This window comes from Moschus berezovskii, chromosome Y (genome assembly GCF_049115385.1).
Source record: "Moschus berezovskii isolate FMDL1 chromosome Y, NW_MosBer_1.0, whole genome shotgun sequence".
Classification (NCBI taxonomy): domain Eukaryota; kingdom Metazoa; phylum Chordata; class Mammalia; order Artiodactyla; family Moschidae; genus Moschus; species Moschus berezovskii.
In genome coordinates, this window is record NC_142489.1 from 14,298,537 (window position 1) to 14,322,862 (window position 24,326).

The window sequence follows — 24,326 nt, forward strand, 5'->3', positions numbered from 1 at the left end:
AGCCCCAGGCATCCTGTATCATGCCTCGAACCAGGACTGGTGATTCAGTTCACATATGATAATGTACATGCTACAATGCCATTCTCTCAAATCATACCACATTCACCTTCTCCTACAGAGTCCCAAAGACTGTTCTATGCACCTATGTGTCTTTTGCTGTCTCCTATACAGGGTTAAGGCTACCATTATTCTAAATTCCGTATATATGCGTTATTATGCTGTATTGATGTTTATCTTTTTTTTTCCCAAGGTTTTCCATTTATTTTATTTATTTATTAAAAAAAAAATGTAGGAATCTTTACTTGAAAACAACCTTATCTTAATATGGAGTAACTTTGGTTTTATGAGCAGCAAGCAAACTACAGAAACAAAAATACATTACAGGAGCATTAAGTTCTACGTTAGGTCACAGCGTCTAATCTGAAATCACACCCATAACATCATTTTTCAGGATATCTTGGAAATAGTTATTTTCCAGGATGCCTGAACCATAGCTACTCTATTTTGACTTTTAATTGTAAAATAATTTTTTTTTAAATAGCCAAATCAGATTTCACCATTAATGACGTCAGTGTTTTTCTAAGTATGAGAAGATGCAAGAATTGGAATTCATAAAACCTTTTTCTGAAAAGATCTATCTGAAGGCCTGTCCTGCCAGTTTTTGTTTTTTTTTTTTCAGAGCACAGAGTGCCTCATTCCTGATTTTCAACCTGAACTTCTTTAAGGGGGTGTTGAAGGTTAGCAGCTTGCAATGGTCATGATGTAATCTTTGTAGAGGCAGCTGGCAAGTACCAACTTCCAGTCAGCAGGGTCCCTTCATAGCCACATATCTGACCATGTGACACCACTTCATGGCCATTGTGTCGTGCGGTTCTGGGAAGGTTCATTCCCAGGTCTAGGGAAGTGATGGGCCACTCAGTGTGCTAAAATTGGACCAGGCCTTGCAAGTAGCAAAAGTCTCTGGACCACTATCTTACTACCCTCCTGATCCAGAAAAAATATTTCCTCTTGTTGCTTTTTCCCATACCCAGAGTCACATTATTACAATTATTGATCTCATATGGAACTGTCAGTTCAGCATTATATCACAGGCTAAGTGAAACAAGTGACATAAAAAATAATAGAGCCATCAGTTTAGTTCAGTTCAGTCACTCAGTTGTGTCCGACTCTCCGCGACACCATGAATCACAGCACGCCAGGCCTCCCTGTCCATCACCAACTCCCGGAGTTCACTCAAACTCATGTCCACAGAGTCGGTGATGCCATCCAGCCATCTCATTCTCCGTCGTCCCCTTCTCCTCCCGCCCCCAACCTTTCCCAACATCAGAGTCTTTTCCAGTGAGTCAACTCGTAGCATGAGGTGGCCAAAGTATTGCAGTTTCAGCTTTAGCATCAGTCCCTCCAATGAACATCCAGGATTGATCTCCTTTAGAATGAACTGGTTGGAACTCCTTGCAGTATAAGGGACTCTCAAGAGTCTTCTCCAACACCACAGTTCAAAAGCATCAATTCTTCGGCGATCAGCCTTTTTCACAGTCCAACTCTCACATCCATACATGAGCACGGGAAAAACCATTGCCTTGACTAGACGGACCTTGGTTGGCAAAGTAATGTCTCTGCTTTTTAATATACTATCAAGGTTGGTCATAACTTTCCTTCCAAGGAGCAAGTGTCTTTTAATTTCATGGCTGCAATCAGTATCTGCAGTGATTTTGGAGCCCAAAAAAATAAAGTCTGACACTGTTTCCACTGTTTTTCCATCTATTTCCCATGAAGTGATGGGACCAGATGCCATGATCTTTGTTTTCTGAATGTTGAGCTTCAAGCCAACCTTTTCACTCTCCTCTTTCACTTTCATCAAGAGGCTTTTGAGTTCCTCTTCACTTTCTGCCATAAGGGTAGTGTCATCTGCATATCTGAGGTTATTGATATTTCTCCCAGCAATCTTGATTCCAGCTTCTGCTTCTTCCAGCCCAGCATTCCTCATGATGTACTCTGCAGATAAGTTAAATAAGCAAGATGACAATATACAACCTTGACGTAACCTTTTCCTATTTGGAACCAGTCTGTTGTTCCACGTCCAGTTCTAACTGTTGCTTCCTGACCTGCATACAGGTTTCTCAAGAGGCAGGTCAGGTGGTCTGGGATTCCCATTTCTTTCAGAATGTTCCACAGTTTATTGTGATCCACACAGTCAAAGGCTTTGGCATAGTCAATGAAGCAGAAATAGATGTTTTTCTGAAACTCTCTTGCTTTCTCCATGATCCAGCGGATGTTGGCAATTTGATCTGTGGTGCCTCTGCCTTTTTTAAAACCTGCTTGAACATCTGGGAGTTCACGGTTTACATACTGCTGAAGCCTGGCTTGGAGAATTTTGAGCATGACTTTACTAGCGTGTGAGATGAGTGCAATTGTGCGATAGTTTGAGCATTCTTTGGCATTGCCTTTCTTTGGGATTGGAATGAAGACTGACTTCTTCCAGTCCTGTGGCCACTGCTGAGTTTTCCAAATCTGCTGACATATTGAGTGCAGCACTTTCACAGCATCATCTTTCAAGACTTGAAATAGCTCAACTGGAATTCCATCACCTCCACTAACTTTGTTCGCAGTGATGCTTTCTAAGGCCACTTGACTTCACATTCCAAGATGTCTGGCTCTAGGTCAGTGATCATGTTATCGTGACTATCTTGGTCGTGAATATCTTTTTTTGTAAAATTCTTCTGTGTATTCCTGCCACCTCTTCTTAATATCTTCTGCTTCTGTTAGGTCCATACCATTTCTGTCCTTTATCGAGCCAATCTTTGCATGAAATGTTCCCTTGGAATCTCTAATTTTCTTGAAGAGGTCTCTTGTTTTTCCTATTCTGTTGTTTTCCTCTATTTCTTTGCATTGATCACTGACGAAGGCTTTCTTATCTCTCCTTGCTATTCTTTGGAACTCTGCATTCAGATGCTTATATCTTTCCTTTTCTCCTTTGCTTTTCGCCTCTCTTCTTTTCACTGCTATTTGTAAGGCCTCCTCAGACAGCCATTTCGCTCTTCTGCATTTCTTTTCCATGGGGATGGTCTTGGTCCCTGTCTCCTTTACAATGTCATAGCTAGCAGTTATTAGTAAAATAAGAATTATAAGTCAAGAACTTTCATTAGATAAAGCCTGGTACACCTCAAGTCACCTGACTTCATTCGTTAAATGATTATAGTCTGTTGTTAATCTGCTGGTTGTACATTATGGAGCATCCGACCTTTATCTGAAGATTGGTTACTGAGATAAGCCTTAGAAACTAACCTAGAGTGTCCTTTTTAATAACTTAATTAAATCTTTTAGCAGTATCACGTAACAAGGAACTGTCTCAGCAGTGAGTCTTAGACTCACTAGACATTAGAAAAACAATAGACATTACAAAACTAGAAACTTAATTTAACAATTTACAAAACTTAATATTCCATGATTTTTCATTATGGAGGCCCTGTAGCCAGGGAAGCTTTAACCCATCAAATAAAAAATGAGGTTTGTCAGGGTGCTGGGAAAAGCCAAGCAGCCATTTTGGATTTCCCATAGCCCTGACTCTGATTTCCAGCTATTGTTTTTAATTTTCCAATTTAGAAGCAGACTGTTGCCATGGTTTAAGGACATTAGGATGACACAAGTCTAACAGAGTTTTTGTATAAGCAGAATGAGCTTTTACATGTCTACAAACCCGACAATGGGACTAATTTCTAAAACTAGCATAGGATCAGGCCTATGGTAGAAAAGCCTTTGATTTATTTGCAGAGGGCTAAGAAGTCAATAAAACATTATAAATGATCATACGAATCAGGTCCAGCATCTTGAGCAAGCTGTCTACCTCTGATGTCGTCATCTCATCCTGGTGTAGTGTAGTTTCTTCTGAAAAAAGTCCTTCCATCCAGGTTTGAGAGAGTCCCTGAAATTATGTTCTTTTTTTAATTATTTTTTTTAGTCCTGGTTGCAGGTCACGAGGCATCTGATCTTCATCCAAAGATAGATCACTGAGATAAGCTTCAGAAACAAACTTAGGGTGTTCTTTAAGAATTCAGTTAAATTTTACATTAATATCACATAACAGCAAGGAACTATCCAAGAAATGAGTCTTACTATCTCCATTGGTAGACCACCATTAACAAACTGGGATTTAACATTTATTGAAACATTCTTTTCTCCCTAAAATCACCCTCATTTTTACCAAATATAACCAGATTAAGATTTCTTTAAAAAATAGATCTGTTCTCAATAAACTTGACCTGATTATTTATATAACCATAGACCCCCCCCACTTTTTTTTTGCTGAGACTTTTATGGAGTCTCAAACTTAACTATATTTTTAATTTTTTTTTAATCGGAGGCTAATTATTTTACAATACTATATTGGTTGGTTTTGCCATACATTGACATGAACCCGCCCCAGGTGTACATGACATCCCCCTCCTGAACCCCCCTCCCAACTCCCTCCTCCCTTTATGCTCCCTCTGGGTCATCCCCGCACACCAGCCCCGAGCATCCTTAAACATGCATTGACCCTGAACTGGTGATTTGTTTCACATATGACAACATGCATGTTTCAATGCCTTTATGCCATCATCCCACCCTCACCCTCTCCCACAGAGTCCCAAAGACTCTTCTATACATCTGTATCTCTATTGCTGTCTCTTATACAGGGTTATCATTTGCAACTTTCTAAATTCCATATATATACACTTTAGTATACTGTATTGGTGATTTGTTTTCTGGCTTACTTCACTCTGTATAATAGGCTCCAGTTTCATCCACCTCATTAGAACTGATTCAAATGCATTCTTTTTAATGGCTGAGTAATACTACATTGTGTATATGCACCAGCTTTCTTATCCGTCCATCTGCAAATGGACATCTATGTTGCTTCCATGTCCTCACTATTATAAACAGTGCTGCAATGAATATTGGAGTGCATGTCTTTCTTTCACTTCTGGTTTCCTCGGTGTGTATGCCCAGAAGTGTGATTGCTGGATCATATGGCAGTTCTATTTCCAGACTTTGAGGAATCTCCACACTGTTCTCCATAGTGGCTGTACTAGTTTGCATTCCCACCAACAGTGTAAGAGGATTCCCTAATCTCCACACCCTCTCCAGCATTTATTGCATGTAGACTTTTGGATAGCAGCCATTCTGACTGGTGTGAAATGGTATCTCATTATAGCTTTGATTTGCATTTCTCTAATTATGAGGGATGTTCAGCATTTTTTCATGTGTTTGTTAGCCATCTTTATGTCTTCTTTGGAGAGATGTCTGTTTAGTTTTTTGGCCCATTTTTTTATTGGGTCATTTATTTTTCTGGAATTGAGCTGCAGGAGCTACTTGTATATTTTGGAGATTAATTATTTGTCAGTTTCTTTTGCTATTAATTTCCCCCATTCTTAAGGCTGTCTTTTCACCTTGCTTATAGTTTCCTTTGGTGTGCAGAAGCTTTTGATTTTAATTAGGTCCCGTTTGTTTATTTTTGCTTTTATTTTCAGTAATCTGGGAGGTAGGTTTGGAGGATCTTGCTGTGATTTATGTCAGAGTGTGTTTTGCCTATGTTCTCCTCTAGGAGTTTTAGAATTTCTGATCTTACATTTAGATCTCTAATCCATTTTGTGTTTATTTTTGTGTGTGGTTTTAGGAAGTGATCTAGTTTCATTCTGTTACAAGTGGCTGACCAGTTTTTCTAGCACCACTTGTTGAAGAGACTGTTTTTTCTCCATTTTATATTCTTGCCTCCTTTGTCAAAGATAAGGTGTCCATAGGAGCGTGGGTTTATCCCTGGGCTTTCTATTCTGTTCCATTGATCTATATTTCTGTCTTTATGCCAGTACCATACTCTCTTGATGATTGTGGCTTTGTAGTAGAGCCTGAAGTTAGGCAGGTTAATTCCCCCAGTTCCGTTCTTCTTCCTCAAGATTGCTTTGTCTATTCGAGGTTTTCTGTATTTCCATAAAATTTTGAGATTATTTGTTCTAGATTTGGGAAAAATACCGTTGGTAGCTTGAAAGGGATTGCATTGGAAGTATAAATTACTTTGGGTAGTATACTCATTTTTACTATATTTATTCTTCCAATCCACAAACACGGTATATTTCTCCATCTCTTAGTCTCCTCTTTGATTACTTTCACTAGTGTTTTATAGTTTTCGATGTACAAGTCTTTTGTTTCCTTAGGTAGATACACTGCTAAGTATTTAATTCTTTTCATTGCAACAGTGAATGGAATAGTTTCCTTAATTTCTCTTTCTATTTTCTCATTATTAGTATATAGGAATGCAAGGGATTTCTGTGTGTTGGTTTTATATCCTGCAACATTACTGTATTCATTGATTAGCTCTAGTAGTTTTCTGGTAGAGTCTTTAGGGTTTTCTGTGTAGAGGATCATGTCATCAGTGAACAGGGAAAGTTTTACTTTTTCCTTTCCGATTTGTATTCCTTTTATGTCTTTTTCTGCTCTGATTGCTCTAGCCAAAACTTCCAGAACTGTGTTGAATAATAGTGGTGAGAGTGGGCACCCTTGTCTTGTTTCTGACTTTAGGGGAAATGCTATCAGCTTTTCACCATTGAGGATAATGTTTGCTGTGGATTTGTCATATATAGCTTTTATTATGTGGAGATATGTCCCTTCTATTCCCACTTTCTGGAAGGCTTTTATCATACAGATGTTGAATTTTGTTGAAGGCTTTCTCTGCATCTATTGAGATAATCATATGATTTTTATTTTTCAGTTTGTTAATGTGGTGTATTACATTGATTGATTTGCATATATTGAAGAATCCTTGCATTACTTGGATAAAGCCCACTTGGTCATGATGTATGATCTTCTTAATGTGTTGTTGGATTCTGATTGCTAGAATTTTGTAAAGGATTTTTGCATCTATGTTCATCAGTGATATTGGCCTGTAGTTTTCTTTTTTTGTGGGATCTTTACCAGGTTTTTGGATTAGGGTGATGGTGGCCTCATAGAATGAGTTTGGAAGTTTCCCTTCCTCAGCAATTTTCTGAAAGAGTTTGAGTAGAATAGGTGTTAGCTCTTCACTAAATTTTTGGTAGAATTTAGCTGTGAAGCCGTCTGGACCTGGGCTTTTTTTTGTTGGAAGATTTCTAATCGCAGCCTCTAATTTCATGCTTGTGATGGGTCTGTTAAGATTTTCTATTTCTGCCTGGTTCAGATTTGGAAGGTTTTATTATTCTAAGAATTTGTCCATTTCTTCCAATTTATTCATTTTCTTACCATATAATTGCTGATAGTATTCTGTAATAATCCTTTGTATTTCTGGGTTGTCGGTTGTGATCTCTCCATTTTCATTTCTAATTTTATTGATTTGGTCCCTCTCCCTTTGTTTCTTGATGAGTCTGGCTAGTGGTTTGTCAATTTTATTTACCTTCTCAAAGAAACAGCTTTTGGCTTTGTTGATTTTTTCTATGGTCTCTTTCGGTTCTTTTGCATTTATTTCTGCCCTAATTTTTATGATTTCTTTCCTTCTACTAACCCTGGGGTTCTTCATTTCTTCCTTTTCTAGTTTCTTTAGATGTAGAGTTAGGTTATTTAGTTGACTTTTTTCTTGTTTCTTGAGGTGTGCCTGTATTGCTTTGAACTTTCCCCTTAACACTGTTTTACAGTGTCCCAGAGGTTTTGGGTTGTTGTGTTTTCATTTTCATTCATTTCTATGCATATTTTGATCTCTCTTTTGATTTCTTCTATGATTTGTTTATTTTCCAGCAGCGTGTTGTTCAGCCTTCATATTTTGGCATTTTTAATAGTTTTTCTCCTGTAATTGAGATATAATCTTACTGCGTTGTGGTCAGAAAAGATACTTGGAATGATTTCAATTTTTTTGAATTTACCATGACTAGTTTTATGGCCCAGGATGTGATCTATCCTGGAAAATGCTCCGTGCGCACTTGAGAAAAAGGTGAAATTCACTGTTTTGTGATGAAATGTCCTATAGAGATCTATTAGGAATAACTGGTCTATTGTATCATTTAAAGTTTGTGTTTCCTTGTTAATTTTCTGTTTAATTGACCTATCCATAGGTGTGAGTGGGCTATTAAAGTCTCCCACTATTTCTGTGCTGTTGTTAATATCCCCTTTCATACTTGTTAGTAATTGTCTTACATATTGCTGTGCTCCTATGTTGGGTGCATAAATATTTAAATTGTTATATCTTCTTCTTGGATTGATCTTTTGATCATTATGTACTTTCCTTCTTTGTCTCTTTTCACAGCCTTTGTTTTAAAGTCTATTTTATCTTATATGAATACTGCTACTCCTGCTTTCTATCTCTATTTGCTTGGAATGTCTTTTTCCAGCCCTTCACTTTCAGTCTGAATGTATCCCTTTTTTGACGTATTTGTTCTCTAGTAGAGAACATATACGGGGGTCTTGTTGTTGTGTCCACTCAGCCAGCCTTTGTCTTTTGGTTGGGACATTCAACCCATTTACGTTTAAGATGATTATTGATAAGTATGATCCCATTGCCTTTTTCCTTATTGTTTAGGGTTGGAGTTTATATACCCTTTCTGTGTTTCCTGTCTAGAGAAGATCCTTTAGTATTTGTTGGAGAGCTGGTTTGGTGATGCTGAAATCTCTCAGCTTTTGCTTGTCTGTAACACTTTTGATTTCTCCTTCATATTTGAATGAGATCCTTGCTGGGTACAGTCATCTGGGCTGTCGGTTACTTTCTTTCATCACTTTAATATGTCTTGCCATTCCCTTCTGGTCTGAAGAGTTTCCATTGAAAGATCAGCTGTTATCCATATGGGGATCCCCTTGTGTTTTATTTGTTGTTTTTCCCTTGCTGCTTTTAATATTTGTTCGTTGTGTTTGATCTTTGTTAATTTGATTAATATGTGACTTGGGTTATTTCGCCTTGGGTTTATCCTGTTAGGAACTCTCTGGGTTTCTTGGACTTGGGTGATTATTTACGTCCCCATTTTAGGGAAGTTTTCAAATCTTATCTCCTCAAGTATTCTCTCATGGTCTTTCTTTTTGTCTTTTCTTAACAGTTGTTCTAAACCAAATGGCTGCAGTGTCTACTTGACTTACTTTGGCAGCTATGTCTATTTCTGTTTTGCAGTACCACATCATGTCTCCATTATGCAACAGTGATTTTGGACTGAGGGTGGAAACTTCTACCTTTCCAGCTGGGTAGGGTAATGTGCCAGCCCATGACAAACCTTTTCCTAAACTACAACAGACAGGACATTCATATTTCCCAGAATTTTGCAAGAATTCCGTGTGTCTCCAGAGGCGTGCTGAACTCATGTTTTGACCCTCCTGACCTATGTGAACTGAGCATGAACCCAGGAAGACATGGTTAGCAACTGGCAGCCTGCTCAGAGCTTGGTGGGAGATGTGGTCTCTGAGGCTGATATAACAGCAGCCACGTGCTTCTGCCTCTGTCTGATGCAAGCATTCCTCTCTGCCTCCGTGGAGGACAGGGCCATAAATGACAGCCTGTCTGCACATCTTTGATATTTTGTAAAAGACTTGAGAGTCACTTGGACTGCAAGGAGATCCAAACATTTCATTCTAAAGGAGATCAATCCTGGGTGTTCATTGGAAAGACTGATGCAAAAGCTGAAACTTCAATACTTTGGCCACCTCATGGGAAGTGTTGCCTCACTGGAAGACTCTGATTCTGGGACGGACGGGGAGCAGAAGGAGAAGGGGACGACAAAAATTAAATGACTGGATGGCATCACCGAATCGATGGACATGAGTTTGAGTGAAGTTCGGGAGTTGGCGATGGATAGGTAGGTCTGGCGTGCTGTGATTCATGGGGTCGCAAAAAGTCGGACACGACTGAGCCACTGAACTGAACTGAATTGAACTGAATGTGCAATCTTTGGTTCTGTGAGTGTCTGTTTTCACTATATGTCCATAGAGAATCATCTCAAGAAAGGACTTTTTTGCATTTTTGTCTCTGGTGTTCCCATGGTTTAGGTTGCTACGTCACCTTAGACCTGTCAGATCATCCTCAGAGCATTAAAGCTGGGTCCTTATCATAGGGCAGATGATACAGTATGGGCATCCCTCCCAGGTCCACCTCAGTGATGGTGGACAGGTTTATCTGATTTTTTTCTCTGCTGGTAATTACAGTTAGGCACATTTGCTTTTGTTTTTCTTTCCCTTGGTTATGTTGCTCTAAGCAATCCCAGAGTTCTCCACTGTCACTGTCCTGAGAGGGTTTACAATTGTTTGCAAACTTCTCATTTACAACTTCCTCTCCAAGACCAGCCTCAGCCCCTAAATACTTTGTCTCTCTTTGTGTCTCTTTAATCTTTTCCTACTTCCTTTTGAAAGGAAAACATGTTTGACTTCTGGGTATCTTGGCCCATTCAACAGTATTCACAATTTGTTTTCTGGAAGTTCTTCCACGTGCAGTCGATGCTTAGATGAATTTGTTGGGGAGGGAGTGGTCTTGTCCTCCTATTCCTCTGATATTTTGGGACCAACTGCTATCCTGCAAGACCCATTTTATTAACTGAAATGCTGTTGTTCTTCAGTCACTAAGCCATGTTTTACTCTTTGTATCCCCTTGGACTCTAGCACCTTCCTCTCTGTCCCTCACTGTCTCCCATAGTTTCCCCGAGATCATGTCTTTTGAATCGCTGATGCTCTCCAGATGTCTCATCCTCTCTCATCTACTGATCCTCCTGCTTTCAACATTTTCTAAAGATCACGGTTTTTCTCATGAGTCAGCTCTTTGCCTCAAGTGGACAAAGCTTCGGGGCTTTATTTTCAGTATCAGTCCTTCTAATGTGTCTTCAAAGATGATTTTCTTTACAATTCATTTGTTTGGGGTTCCTGCAGTTCAAAAGAATCTCACAAGTCTTTCCCAGCAGAGCAGTTAACAATCAGTAATCCCTTGGTGTTGTCATATCTGTACATACCTTTGGAAAGACCAGAGATATGACTCTACTGGCCTCTGTAGGTCAAGTCATGATTTAGTTTTTAAAGATACTTTCTAGCACCGGATGATTAGCATGTGAGATGAGAGCAATTATGCTGTAGTTTGAGCATTCTTTGGCATTGTCTTTCTTTGGGATTGGAATGAAGACTGACATTTTCCAGTCCGGTGGCCACTGCTGAGTTTTCCAAATTTGCTGGCATATTGAGTGCAGCACTTTGACAGCATCATCTTCCAGGATTTTAAATAGCTCAAATGGAATTCCATCACCTACAGTAGCTTTGTTCATAGTGATGCTTCCTAAGGCCCCCTTGTCGTCACATTCCAGGATGTCTGGCTCTAGGTGAATGATCACACCATCGTGATTTTCTGGGTCCTAAAGATCTTTTATATACAGTTATTCTGTGTATTCTTGCCACCTCTTCTTAATATCTTCTGCTTTTCTTTGGTCCCTAACATTTGTGTCCTTTATTGAGCCCACCTTTGCATGAAATGTTCCCTCAGTATTTCTAATTATTTTGCAGATATCTCTAGTCTTTCCCATTCTATTGCTTTCCTCCATTTCTTTTCATTGATCACTGAGGAAGTTGTTCTTATTTCTCCTTGCTATTCATTGGAACTCTACATTCAAATGGGTATAAATTTCCTTTTCTCCTGTGCTTTACACTTCCCTTCTTTCACAGCCACTTTAAGGCCTCCTCAGACAGCCATTTTGCTTTTTTGCATTTCTTTTTCTTGGGGATGATCTTGATTCCTGTCTCTTGTACAATGTCATGAACCTCCATCCATAATTTATCAGGCAACCTCTCTGTCAGATCTAGTCCCTTAAACTATTTCTCACTTCCACTGTATAGTCATAAGTGAATTAACTTATGTCATACATGAATGGTATAGGGGTTCTCTCCAGTTCCTTCAATTTCAGTCTGGATTTGCAACAAGGAGTTCAGGATCTGTGCCACAGTCATCTCCTGGTCTTGTTTTTGCTGTCTGTATAGAGATTCTCCATCTTTGACTGAAAGAATAAAATCAATCTGATTTCAGTGTTGAGCATTTGGTGATGTTTTCTCCGTCATTTGTTTGGCCAGATTAATAATAATGGCTTAAATTATATTTTGACCAAAAAAAAAAAAATTGGGAAAAGTTCAAATCCTAAAGCCATTTAAATGATATTTACCACAGATTTATAACATATTTTACTTGAGGATCATAATTTCTACGACTATGTAAATTTTTAAAACTACTAATGAAAGGTGATTATTTGATACTATTTACATGATTAAAGGAATCAATTTTTCTCTGGTTTTCTGATCTATCTTGGTTGAAAGAGTTACGAAATATTTTCCCCCTTTGGTTTTAGTTTCAGTTCTATCATAGCCATATTTTGAACGAGGTTATCCTCACATTTAATAAGAATTAAAAGAAGAGTTGATCATATAAATGTCTCTACAGTATCTTCATTAGTCCGAGATAAGAAGAAGAAGCATGTTAAAGCAATGGGTAATATGGATGGTCATAACTCTGACTTCAACCCTGGAACTAGAAAAGCGAATGTATTTTCAGCCTGCAGAAGTTTAAGTGTGCCATTCACACTAAAGCGTTCTGCCATCCAGATAGTTGCTGATACAAGTGCCCTAACTTGAAATTCTTTCTTTTCTCCAACATCAATATTAGTTAGACCAGAGGAGCATATTGTGATATATCACCCTGCTGTTTCTCTTATTGTTATTATTTTTTTAATGGAAGGGTAATTGTTTTACCGAATTTTGCTGTATTCTGTCAGAACTCAAAATAAATCAGGGATAGATATACATATATCCCCTCCCTTTCGGAACACCCTCCCATCTCCCTCTCCATCCCACAATCTAGGTGGAGCATTGTTCACGGGATTTCACCTAGCAGATGCTGTAAACCAAATGGCTGCAGTGTCTATTAGACATACTGTGGCAGCTATGTCTACTACTATTTTGCAGTACCACATTGTATCTCCATTATGCAACAGTGATTTTGGACTGAGGGTGGAAACTTCTACCTTTCCAGGTGTGTGCGGTCATGTGGCAGCCCATAACAAACCTTTTCTTAAACTAAAACACGCAGGCCATTCATGTGTCCCAGTACCGGAGATCTCTGATACATTGTTGCCGCTTTTTCTAGGTCAATGCATCAACCGTCTTCATTATTTAGGCCTGGCGTGCTGTGATTCATGGGGTTGTGGCGAGTCGGACACGACTGAGCGACTGAAATGAACTGAACTGAACTGAACTGAACTGAATACAACTGGTGTACCAAATAGGTGTCAGATTATGCACGATACTGAAGATTAAAATTAATGTTGGGAGATGTCAACAAATTCCTACAATTCTCTTATTTGAAGAATAAAGTTGTATGTTCATTTTCATAGTGTCAATTTCACTTTGAAATAATTAAGAGTAAATGAGCATTTCAGTTCCTGGATGTTTTGCTCTTCTTTAATATAAAATTTTCTGTTCAAGGAAACATTCAGCATGCATCATAGGTATATTACATCTAATGAATTGTTTGAAAAAATAGAAAATGTAAACAATGTGAAAAGGCAAAAAGTAAATAAATTGACTTCTGAAATCATACAGGCAGAACTGACTGGGTGTCTAAGTTAGGATGGTATGTGGGAAGGATCAGAAACAAGTCAAATTTAGAAACAACAAATGAGCATATGTATTTTAATGCTTTCCCAGTTTTATCATATTATACCAGTCATTGCATAGAAAGCTAAGAGGTTAAACAGAAGGTTTTCTTCATTTAAAAAAAATGCATTTCACTTGAAAATGTAAATGTAGCCTACTCGATAATCATGATCACTACCATACCATGTTGGGATGCCAATGATAACATGACATAGTCAAACATTGCACCACAGTCAGCAAAAGATAGGCATTTTACAAGTTGTATTGAAAAGGGCCATTCTTGCTCTGCTCTCCTCATGTCATGCCTTTATTTCCTCCCACCAACACACCACACTATATTTCCTAATGTATATTTTGATGTTGCTTTGCTGTTCCTACAAAGATAGACTTAAATCCTTTTGGTGAATGCATCTCAGCAAGGTAATCAGTTCTTGGAAGACATGACATTTCTTTCCCTTACAAGCTTCATTATCTATCTGTTTCACAGAATTTCTAGAGCTACAATCAGGTAACATATTTTCAGTCATCAGTTCAGTTCAGTTCAGTCACTCAGTCGTGTCCGACTCTCCGCGACCCCATGAATTACAGCATGCCAGGCCTCCCTGTCCCTCACCAACTCCCGGAGTACACTCAAACTCATGTCCACAGAGTCAGTGATGCCATCCAGCCATCTCATTCTCTGTCGTCCCTTTCTCCTCTCGCCCCCAACCTTTCCCAGCATCAGAGTCTTTTCCAGTGAGTCAACTCGCCGCATGAGGTAGCCAAAGTATTGCAGTTTCAGCTTCAGCATCAGTCCCTCCAATGAACATCCAGGATTGATCTCCTTTAGAATGGACTGGTTGGATCTCCTTGCAGTATAAGGGACTCTCAAGAGTCTTCTCCAAGTCATAATAAGCCACATTTCACAACTTTTCCTAAACAGTTGCTTGGGAATGGAAAGAACCTGTCTTCCTTCCTACTAAGTTAAACACAGTTATCCAATTCTTATATGTGTTGTATCTGTACCCAAGTTGCCTTATGTATTTTTCACATCAGCTAAGACATAGTGCCTGCCAAATGAAATATTTTAAGTATTTCCTGAATTAGCAATAAAAGGTGCTAAATAAACTAGCAGTCAAAAGCTATATATATTACTCAAAAACATCCCATAGCCTCCAACATTACCATCATTCAGTTCAGTTCAGTTCAGTTGAGTTCAGTCCCTCAGTCATGTCTAACTCTTTGAAACCCCCTGAATCACAGCATGCCAGGCTTCCGTGTCCATCACCAACTCCCGGAGTTCAATCAAACCCAAATCCATCGAGTCGGTGATGACATCCAGCCATCTCATTCTCTGCCGTCCCCTTCTCCTCCTGCCTCTAATCCCTCCCAGAATCAGAGTCTTTTTCAGTGAGTCAGCACTTCGCATGAGGTGGCCAAAGTATTGGAGCTTCAGCTTTAGCATCAGTCTCTCTTATGAACATCCAGGACTGATCTGCTTTAGAATGGACTGGTTGGATCTCCTTGCAGTCCAAGGGACTCTCTAGATCTTCTCCAACACCACAGTCCAAAAGCGTCAATTCTTCGGCTACCAGCTTTCTTCACAGTCCAACTCTTACATCCATACATGATCCCTGGAAAAAACATAGCCCTGGCTAGACGGACCATTGTTGGCAAAGTAATTGTTCTTTTATATGCTATCTAGGTTGGTCAGAAATTTCCTTCCAAAGAGTAATATTATTTTAATTTCATGGCCGCAATCATCATCTGCAGTGATTTTGGAGCCCAAAAAATACAGTCTGACACTGTTTCCACTGTTTCCCCATCTCTTTCCCATGACGTGATGGGACTAGATGCCATGATCTTAGTTTTCTGAATGTGGAGGTTCAAACCAACATTTTCATTCTCCTCTTTCACTTTCATCGAAAAGCTTTTGAGTTCCTCTTCGCCTTTTTCCGTAAGGGTGATGTCATCTTCATATCTGAAGGTATTGATATTTCTCCCAGCAATCTTGATTCCATCCTGTGCTTCTTCCAGCCCAGAGTTCCTCATGATGTACTCTGCATAGAAGTTAAATAGGCAGGGTGACAATATATAACTTTGACACACTCCTTTTCATATTTGGAACCGGTACTTTGTGCCATGTCCAGTTCTAATTGTTTCTTCCTGACCTGCATACAGGTTTCTCAAGAGGCAGGTCAGGTGGCCTGGTATTCCCATCTATTTCAGAATTTTCCACAGTTTGTTGTTATCCCCACAGTAAAAGGCTTTGGCATAGTCAATGAAGTAGAAATAGATGTTTTTCTTGAACTCTCTTAGTTTTTCCATGATCCAGAGGGTGTTGGCAATTTGAGCTATGGTTTCTCTGCCTTTTCTGAAACCAGCTTGAACATCTCGAATTTCACGGTTCACGTATTGCTGAAGCCTGGCTTGGAGAATTTTGAGCATGACTTTACTAGTGTGTGAGATGAGTGCAATTGTGCGTTCGTTTGAATATTCTTTGGCATTGCACTTCTTTGGGATTGGAATGAAGACTGACCTTTTCCAGTCCTGTGGCCACTGATGAGTTTTCCAAATTTGCTGGCATATTGAGTGCAGCACTTTCACGGTATCATCTTACTGGATTTGAAGTAGCTCAACAGGAATTCTGTCACCTCCACTAGCTTTGTTCATAGTGATGCTTTCTAAGGCCCACTTGACTTCACATTCCAAGATATCTCGCTCTTGGTCAGTGATCACACCATCGTGACTATCTTGGTTGTGAAGATCTTTTTGTACCGTTCTGTGTATTCTTGCCAACTGTTCTTAATATCTTCTGCTTCTCTTCGGTCCATAATATTTCTGTCCTTTATCGAGCTCATCTTTGCATTAAAAGTTCCCTTTGTATCTCTAATTTTCTTGAAGAGATCTCTTGTCTTTCCTATTCTGTTGTTTTCCTCTATTTCTTTGCATTGATCGCTGAGGAAGGCTTTCTTATTTCTCCTTGCTATTCTTTGGAACTCTGCATTCAGATGTTTATATCTTTCCCTTTCTCCTTTGTTTTTTGCTTTTCTTCTTCTCACAGCTATTTGTAAGGCCTCCTCAGACAGCCATTTTGCTTTTTTGCATTTCTTTTCCATGGGGATGGTCTTGGTCCCTGTCTCCTGTACAATGTCAAGAAACTTTGTCCAGATTTCATCAGGCATTTTATCTCCCAGATCTAGTCACTTAAATCTGTTTCTTACTTCCACTGTATAATCATAAGGGATTTGGTTTAGGTCATATCAGAATGGTCTAGAGGTTTTCCCTACTTTCTCCATTTTAAGTCTGAATTTGGTAACACAGATTTGATGATCTGAGCCACAGTCAGTTCCTTGTCTTATTTTTGCTAACTGTATAGAATTTCTCCATCTTTGGCTGCAAAGAATATAATCAATCTGATTTCGGTGTTGACCATCTGGTGATGTCCATGTGTAGAGTCTTCTCTTGTGTTGTTGAAAAAGGGTGTTTGCTATGACTAGTGCGTTCTCTTGGCAAAACGCTATTAGCCTTTGTCCTGCTTCATTCCCTGCTCCAAGCCCAAGTTTGCCTGTTACTCCAGTGTTTCTTGACTTCCTACTTTTACATTTCAGTCTTCTATAATGAAAAGGGCATCTTTTTTGAGTATTAGTTCTAAAAGGTCCTTTAGGTCTTCCTAGAACCGTTCAACCTCAGCTTCTTCAGCGTTACTGGTTTGTGCATAGCCTTGGATTACTGTAATATTGAATGGTTTTTCTTGGAAACGAACAGAGTTCATTCTGTCGTTTTGGAGACTGCATCAATGTACAGCATTTCAGTCTCTTTTGTTGACCATGATGGCTCCTCCCTTTCTTCTAAGTGATTCCTGCCCACGGTAGCAGATATAATGGTCATCTGAATGAAATTCACCCATACCAGTCCATTTTAGTTCACTGATTCCTAGAATGTCTACATTCACTCTTGCCATCTCTTGTTTGACCACTTCCAATTTGCCTTGATTCACGGACTTCACACTCCATGTTCCTATGCAATATTGCTCTTTGTAGCATCAGACCTTGCTTCTATCACCAGGCACATCCACAGTTGGGTACTGTTTCTGCTTTGGCTCCATCCTTTAATCTTTTCTGAAGTTATTTCTCCACTGATCTCCAGTAGCAGATTGAGCACCTACCGACGTGAGGATTTCCTCATTCACCATCCTATTATTTTGCCTTTTCATACTGTTCATGCGGTTCTCAAGGCAGGTATACTCAAGTGGTTTGCAATTCCCTTCTCCAGTGGACCACATTCTGTCAGATCTCTCCACCATGTCCTGCCTGTCTTGGGTGGCCCCACATGGCATGGCTTTGTTTCTTTGAGTTGGACAAGGCTAACCATCATTGACTTTTATTTTTAACTGAAAATTTAGTAAGGTGGTGTGTCTTCATTTTAATGCAGTTTCTAGGTTTGTCAAAGCTTTTACATCCATAAGCAAGTGACATTAAGTTTGATAACTGCAATCACTATTCTTAGTAATTTCCGAGCCAAAGAAAATGAAGCCTGTCACTGTTTCCACATATTTCCGTTTAGTTCAGAACAGTCTCAGTCGTGTCCTACTGTTTGCTACCCCATGAATTACAGCACATCAGGCCTCCCTGTCCATCACCAACTCCTGGAGTTCACTCAACCTCATGACCATCGAATCGGTGATGCCATTCAGCCATCTCATCCTCTGCCATCCCCTTCTCCTCCTGCCCCCAATTCTCCCAGCATCAGAGTCTTTTCCAGTGAATCAACTCTTTGCATCACGTGGCCAAAGTATTGGAGTTTCAGCTTCAGCATCAGTCCTTCAAATGTACACCCAGGATTGATCTCCTTTAGAATAGACTGGTTAGACCTCCTTGCAGACCAAGGGACTCTCAAGTGTCTTCTCCAGCACCACAGTTCAAAAGCATCTATTCTTCGGCAATGAGCTTTCTTCACAGTCCAACTCTCACATCCACATGACCACGGGAAAAACCATATACTTGACTAGACGGACCTTGGTTGGCAAAATTATGTCTCTGGTTTTCAAATGCTATCTAAGTTGGTCTTAACTTTTCTTCCAAGGACTAACAGTCTTTTAATTTCATGGCTGCAATCACCATCTGCAGTGATTTTGGAGCCCAAAAAATAAAGTCTGACCCTGTTTCCCCTGTTTCTCCATCTGTTTCTCATGAAATGATGGGACCAGATGCCATGATATTAGCTTTCTGAATGTTGAGCTTTAGTCCAAATTTTTCACTCTCCTCTTCCACTTTCATCAAGAAGTTTTTCAATTCCTCTTCACTTTCTGCCATAAAGGTGCTGTCATCTGCATATTTGAGGTTATTGATATTTCTCCCTGCAAACTTGATTCCATCTTGTGCTTCTTCCAGTCCAGCATTCCTCATGATGTACTCTGCATAGAAGTTAAATAAGCAAGGTGACAATATACAGCGTTGACATACTTCTTTTCCTATTTGGTACCAGTCTGTTGTTCCATGTCCAGCACTAACTGTTGCTTCCTTACCTGCATATAGTTTTCTCAAGAGAAAGGTCAGGTTGTCTGGTATTTCCATCTCTTTCAAAAGTTTCCACAGTCTATTGTGATCCACACAGTCAGCTGATTTGCATAGTCAATAAAGTAGAAAGAGATTTTTTTTTTCTAGAAATCTCTTGTTTTTTCCATGATACATCGGATGTTGGCAATTTTTGATCTCTCATTCCTCTTCCTTTTCTGATACCCAATTGGAAATCTTGAAATTCACATGTTTACCCCTTCTGTTTGCAGAGAAGTGATGGGACCAGATGCCTTTTTCTTTGTTTTTATGAATGTTGAGTTGTCAGCATGGTTTTACACGCTTCTCATTCACCCTCATCAAAAGACTCTTTATTTTTTCTTCACTTTCTATTGTTTCAGTGTTGCCATCTATATAATCTGAGGCTGTTGATGTTTCTCCCAATCCTTGATGCCAGCTTGTGATTTACTCATCTGGTATTTTAATAGTATACTCTAATGTAGATTCACATAAGCTGAGTGACAATACAGAGATTTGTCACTTTCTTTTCCTGGTTTTTGAACATTCAGTTGTTTCGTATCTGGTCCCAATTCTTGCGGCTTGACTCATTTAAGGGTACTTTCAACTTTTACTTCCTCAAGAATTTTCCAAGTACCCCACCCCTTTTTGTTTTGGTGTTCTCCATCTAGACACTTAAGTTTCTCATTGTGGGATATTTTTCACTGCCCCAATCAGAGCTATGCCTGTCTAACTTGTTTTTGTTGCACACTTTAATGTGCTTCATTTATTTCCTCCTTTCTACCTCCACCTAATTAATTCTTTCTCTGTCTCAGTTATTCTACTGTTGGTTCCTTCCAGGGTGTTGTTAATCTCAGTTATTGTATTGATTTTTACTGCTTGACTCCTCTTTATTTCTTCTAGATCCATGGTAAACATGTTTATTTCTTCTTATTTCGGTCCCCCAGTGAATTTACTGGCAATTCTATGTATCTTGCAAGATTTTGATCTTTACTCTCATTATTCTGAATTTTTTTTCAGGAAAACATCCTAACTCCTCTTCTTTTCTTTGTTTTTGTGGGTTTTCATCATTTACCTTCAGCAGCTGCATATTTCTCTGCCTTTTCATTTTGTTTCGATTACTGTGATTTGGGTCTCCTTCCTGCAGTCCGGAGGATTATACCTCCGCTATGTTGTGGAACCTGTCTTTTGTGGGTGGGATTGGACCAGTGACTTCTCAAGGTTTAATGTTTCGGATCATTTGTGTGTGTGCACTGGCAGGCAGATCTGTCTCTTCTCTCTGAAGTGCAATGAATTGTCCATGGACTGTGCTTTGGGTGTTTGTGGATCTGGTATGGCTTTTATAATATTCATTGTTGTGTTTCTGTTTTACTGGAGAATAGCTGTGGGTTCTCTTGTACTGAACTTACTGACTCAAGTATGGAGATTGCTTTCCATATAGACACGGAAACTCTGGGGTGTGTGCTTATCCTTTAATGTTCCTTGAGGTAAGAAGTTCAATGTTGATCTAAAGTTCTGGAATCTACGTCCTGCCCTCTGGGTTTCTGTTCCAAAGTTGCAGTAACATCAAAAATCCACATCCATGCAATGCAGAAGATAAAAACCGAGGTTAATGGTGGCACAACTCTTCTCATCCAGAAAGAATCAAAGGGATTCACAGAATTTCAGACAGCAGATAAAAGGGAAGAGGGAGAAAGAGGTGCCTACGAGGAGACATGGGAGAGTTGAAAGGGGAGAGAGCAATCAATTCGGGAATATGAATCCATAAGTGAAATCAGATCGTAAAAATTTTGTTAACTAAAGTCACAACATTGATATCAATTTTTGGAAAGTAAAAGTTAAGAACCAAAAATAAAATATAGACTTCTTTAAATAGTATAAAAAAGAAAAAGGATTCCAAATTCATTCTCTCATATATAAAAAGTGTTTAAAAAATAGATTTACGTGTGTTTTGCTTGAAAGCTAATAATAGTTAATAGAAATAAACGTTTAGGTTATAATAAAGGACTAAAATAGTTAAAGTTAAAGAAGTCATATAGAAACTGGAGCCTATTATCCAGAGTGAAGTAAGCCAGAAAGTAAAACATCAATACAGTATACTAAAGCTGAAACTGCAATGCTTTGGCCACCTCATGCGTCGAGTTGACTCACTGGAAAAGACTCTGATGCTGGGAAAGGTTGGGGGCGGGAGGAGAAGGGGACGACGGAGAATGAGATGGCTGGATGGCACCACCGACTCTGTGGACATGAGTTTGAGTGTACTCCGGGATTTGGTGATGGACAGGGAGGCCTGGCGTGCTGTAATTCATGGGGTCGCGGAGAGTCGGACACGACTGAGCGACTGAAATAAAACTAAACTAAACTAAAAGGTATATATATGGAATTTAGAAAGGTGATAACCATAACCCTGTATACGGGACAGCAAAAGAGACACAGATGTATAGAACAGTCTTTTGGACTCTGTGGAAGAGGGCGAGGGTGGGATGATGGGATAATGGCATTGAAACATGTATATTATCATATGTGAAACGGATCGCCAGTCCAGGTTCGATGCATGACACAGGATGCCCGGGGCTGGTGTACTGGGATGAACTAGATGGATGGGATGGGGAGGGAGGTCGGAGGCGGGTTCAAGATGGGGAACATATGAACACCTGGGGCAGATTCATGCCAATGTACGGCAAAACCAATACCCTAATATAAAGTAATCAGACTCCCAATAAAATAAATAAATTTAAAAAAAAATGAGGAAATAGATCTCAGAATCTTAAAGTAGTTGTGTGCTTTTTGGTGTCAATACAGTGTCAGAGAGTCTCTTGTTGAAGCTTGTACTTGTCAAAGGTGACTGTTGTTCCTCACTTGAACAGTCTGGCCAAATATTGCAGACTTATTACGTTTAACCTGTCACTTCTGTGTTGGTTTATGCTTCTTTGTTTATATTACCTTCTTTTATTTGAAAGCCTCTCCATATCTGGTTTTCAACATGAAACGAGGGTGCAGTAGACTCTTATTCGACCTCACCTGTTCAGTGTTTTGGGGGTGAGAGGTGGGACACAGAAAACAAATGCCATTGGGATATTGAGGGTGCTTGAGGTCTATTGACCACATGGCGGTGGCAATGACAAATGTTACCTGTACTTTCTGGGTCCACCCTGCTCAGCCTCCTGGTTGATACATGAGGGCACAGTCCCAAGTGGGCCCTGTGTTTCATGCACTTCTCAGCCAATCAGGCAGTTAGGTGCTTGTCAAGGGCCATGACCACGATTGTCTATGTGTTTTGTGTTCTTCCCAAGTCCAAAATCTCGGGTGACTGGTTGGAAGCAAAGCACAATCCCAGGTGAGTCATGCATCCTATGCAGCTCTCTGATCTCAGCCACTCAGTTTGCTGCCTGTGTCTGCAGAGGGCACAGTCTCAAGTGTGCCATGTGTCTCCTCAGGCTAACTGACTGCAAGCTGTCATGTTTCTGGCCTATGTGAACTGTCCATGAAGTGAGGAATTCATCATTAGCAACTGTCAGCAAGCTTAGAGCTTGGCAGGATATATGTCTCGGCCAAGATTCTAGTAGCCTATTTCCTTCTGCCTCTGGCAGTTGTACACGTTCCACTCTCCCTCGGTGGAGGAATGGGTTTTAATGGACACTGGCTTGGTCTTCTTTGGTATTTTCTAGTGCACAATCTTCTGTTCTGTGAGTATGTCATGGTTCAAGATGTGGCCGTAGAGCCTTCTCACAGGAAAGGTCCTTTCTAAAATTTCTGTCTCCAGTGTCCCCATGGTTTAGGTTTGCGTGTTACCTTAGCTTCGTCACATTATCCTCAGGGCACTAATGCCTGATTCTAACCATAGTGTGTTTGATACATCCCAGACATCCCTTCGATGCCCCATGTATGACAGTGGATGGGAGTATCTGAATCATTTCTTGGCTAGTGATTGCATTTATTGGCATAATCTGTGTTTTTCTTCTTCCTCTCTCCAGTTCTATTTCTTCCCCAACTGACACCTATGAGAGAGGGTTTCCTATTTTGTGCAAATTTCTCCTTCTTTAAGACTCCTTCTCCAAGTCGAGTCTCGATCCCTAGAAACTTTTCCTCCCTTTCATTACTTATTTTTCCTTACCTACTTTTTAAGAGACTGATTTTCCTTTATCGGTTTCTAGGGCCCATCAACATCGGTCACAAATTGGTTTCTGGAAGGTGTTCCATGTGCAATCTATCTTTTGATGGATTTGTGTGGGAGAAAGTGGACTCAGGATTCCTCTAACATGATGAGACCCCACCGCGACCCTGGAAGATCCATTTTATTAACTGAAATCTTGTTTTTATTCAGTCATAAAGCCATGTCAGACTCTTTGTGTCCCCTTGGACTGCAGCACACAAGGCCTTTCTGCCCCCCACCATTTCCCAGAGTCTGCCTGAGATCATGTTCATTGAATGAGTGAAGTTATAGACCCTTCTCCTCCTCCCTCAATCAAATCATAAAACAAGATTTAATTGTTTCCTAAGAATCAGGGTCTTTTCTCATGAGTCAGTTCTTTGACCAGGTGGTCAAAGTTTTGGAGATTCAGCTTCAACATCAGTGATTCTAATGAATCTTCAGAGTTGATTTCCTTTATGTTTGAATGGCTTGATCTCCTTGCAATCCAGTGGACACTCACAAGTCATCCCCAGTAGAGCAGTTTGGTGTTCTCACATCTGTACATGTCTACTGGAAAGACCATTAGTGTATTCAATGTACCTCCTTTGGTCTAGTCAAATATTCACTTTTTAACACTCTTACTAAATGTGTGAGCGCCATTCTTCCAGGAAGCACCTGTATTCTAATTTTATAGCTGCCATCACATTCATAGTGAATATAGAGCCACAAAAGAGGAAATCTGTCATTGCTTCTGCCTTTTCCACCTTTATTTTCCATGAAGCAGTGGGACCAGATGCTGTGGTCTTACTTTGTGTAATACTGAGAATTCAAGTGTACTGTTTATCCTATGTTTCCCTATCAACATTGAGAATTATTTTATTCTTGTACCATTTTTTCCCCTCAGTGTTTTGGATAAAAAATTGTTTTCTAAGAGTATTCTAAGATGATCGTTACTCATCATATATAATACTGCTGGTTTTAAGTTTCCTGTTGGAGCATTTGTGCCATGCTTCTCTGACAACTCTGTAAAATGTTGACAAAAAAAACAGCCGATAATACATTTCTCTATTAACATAATATATTGAGCCTCT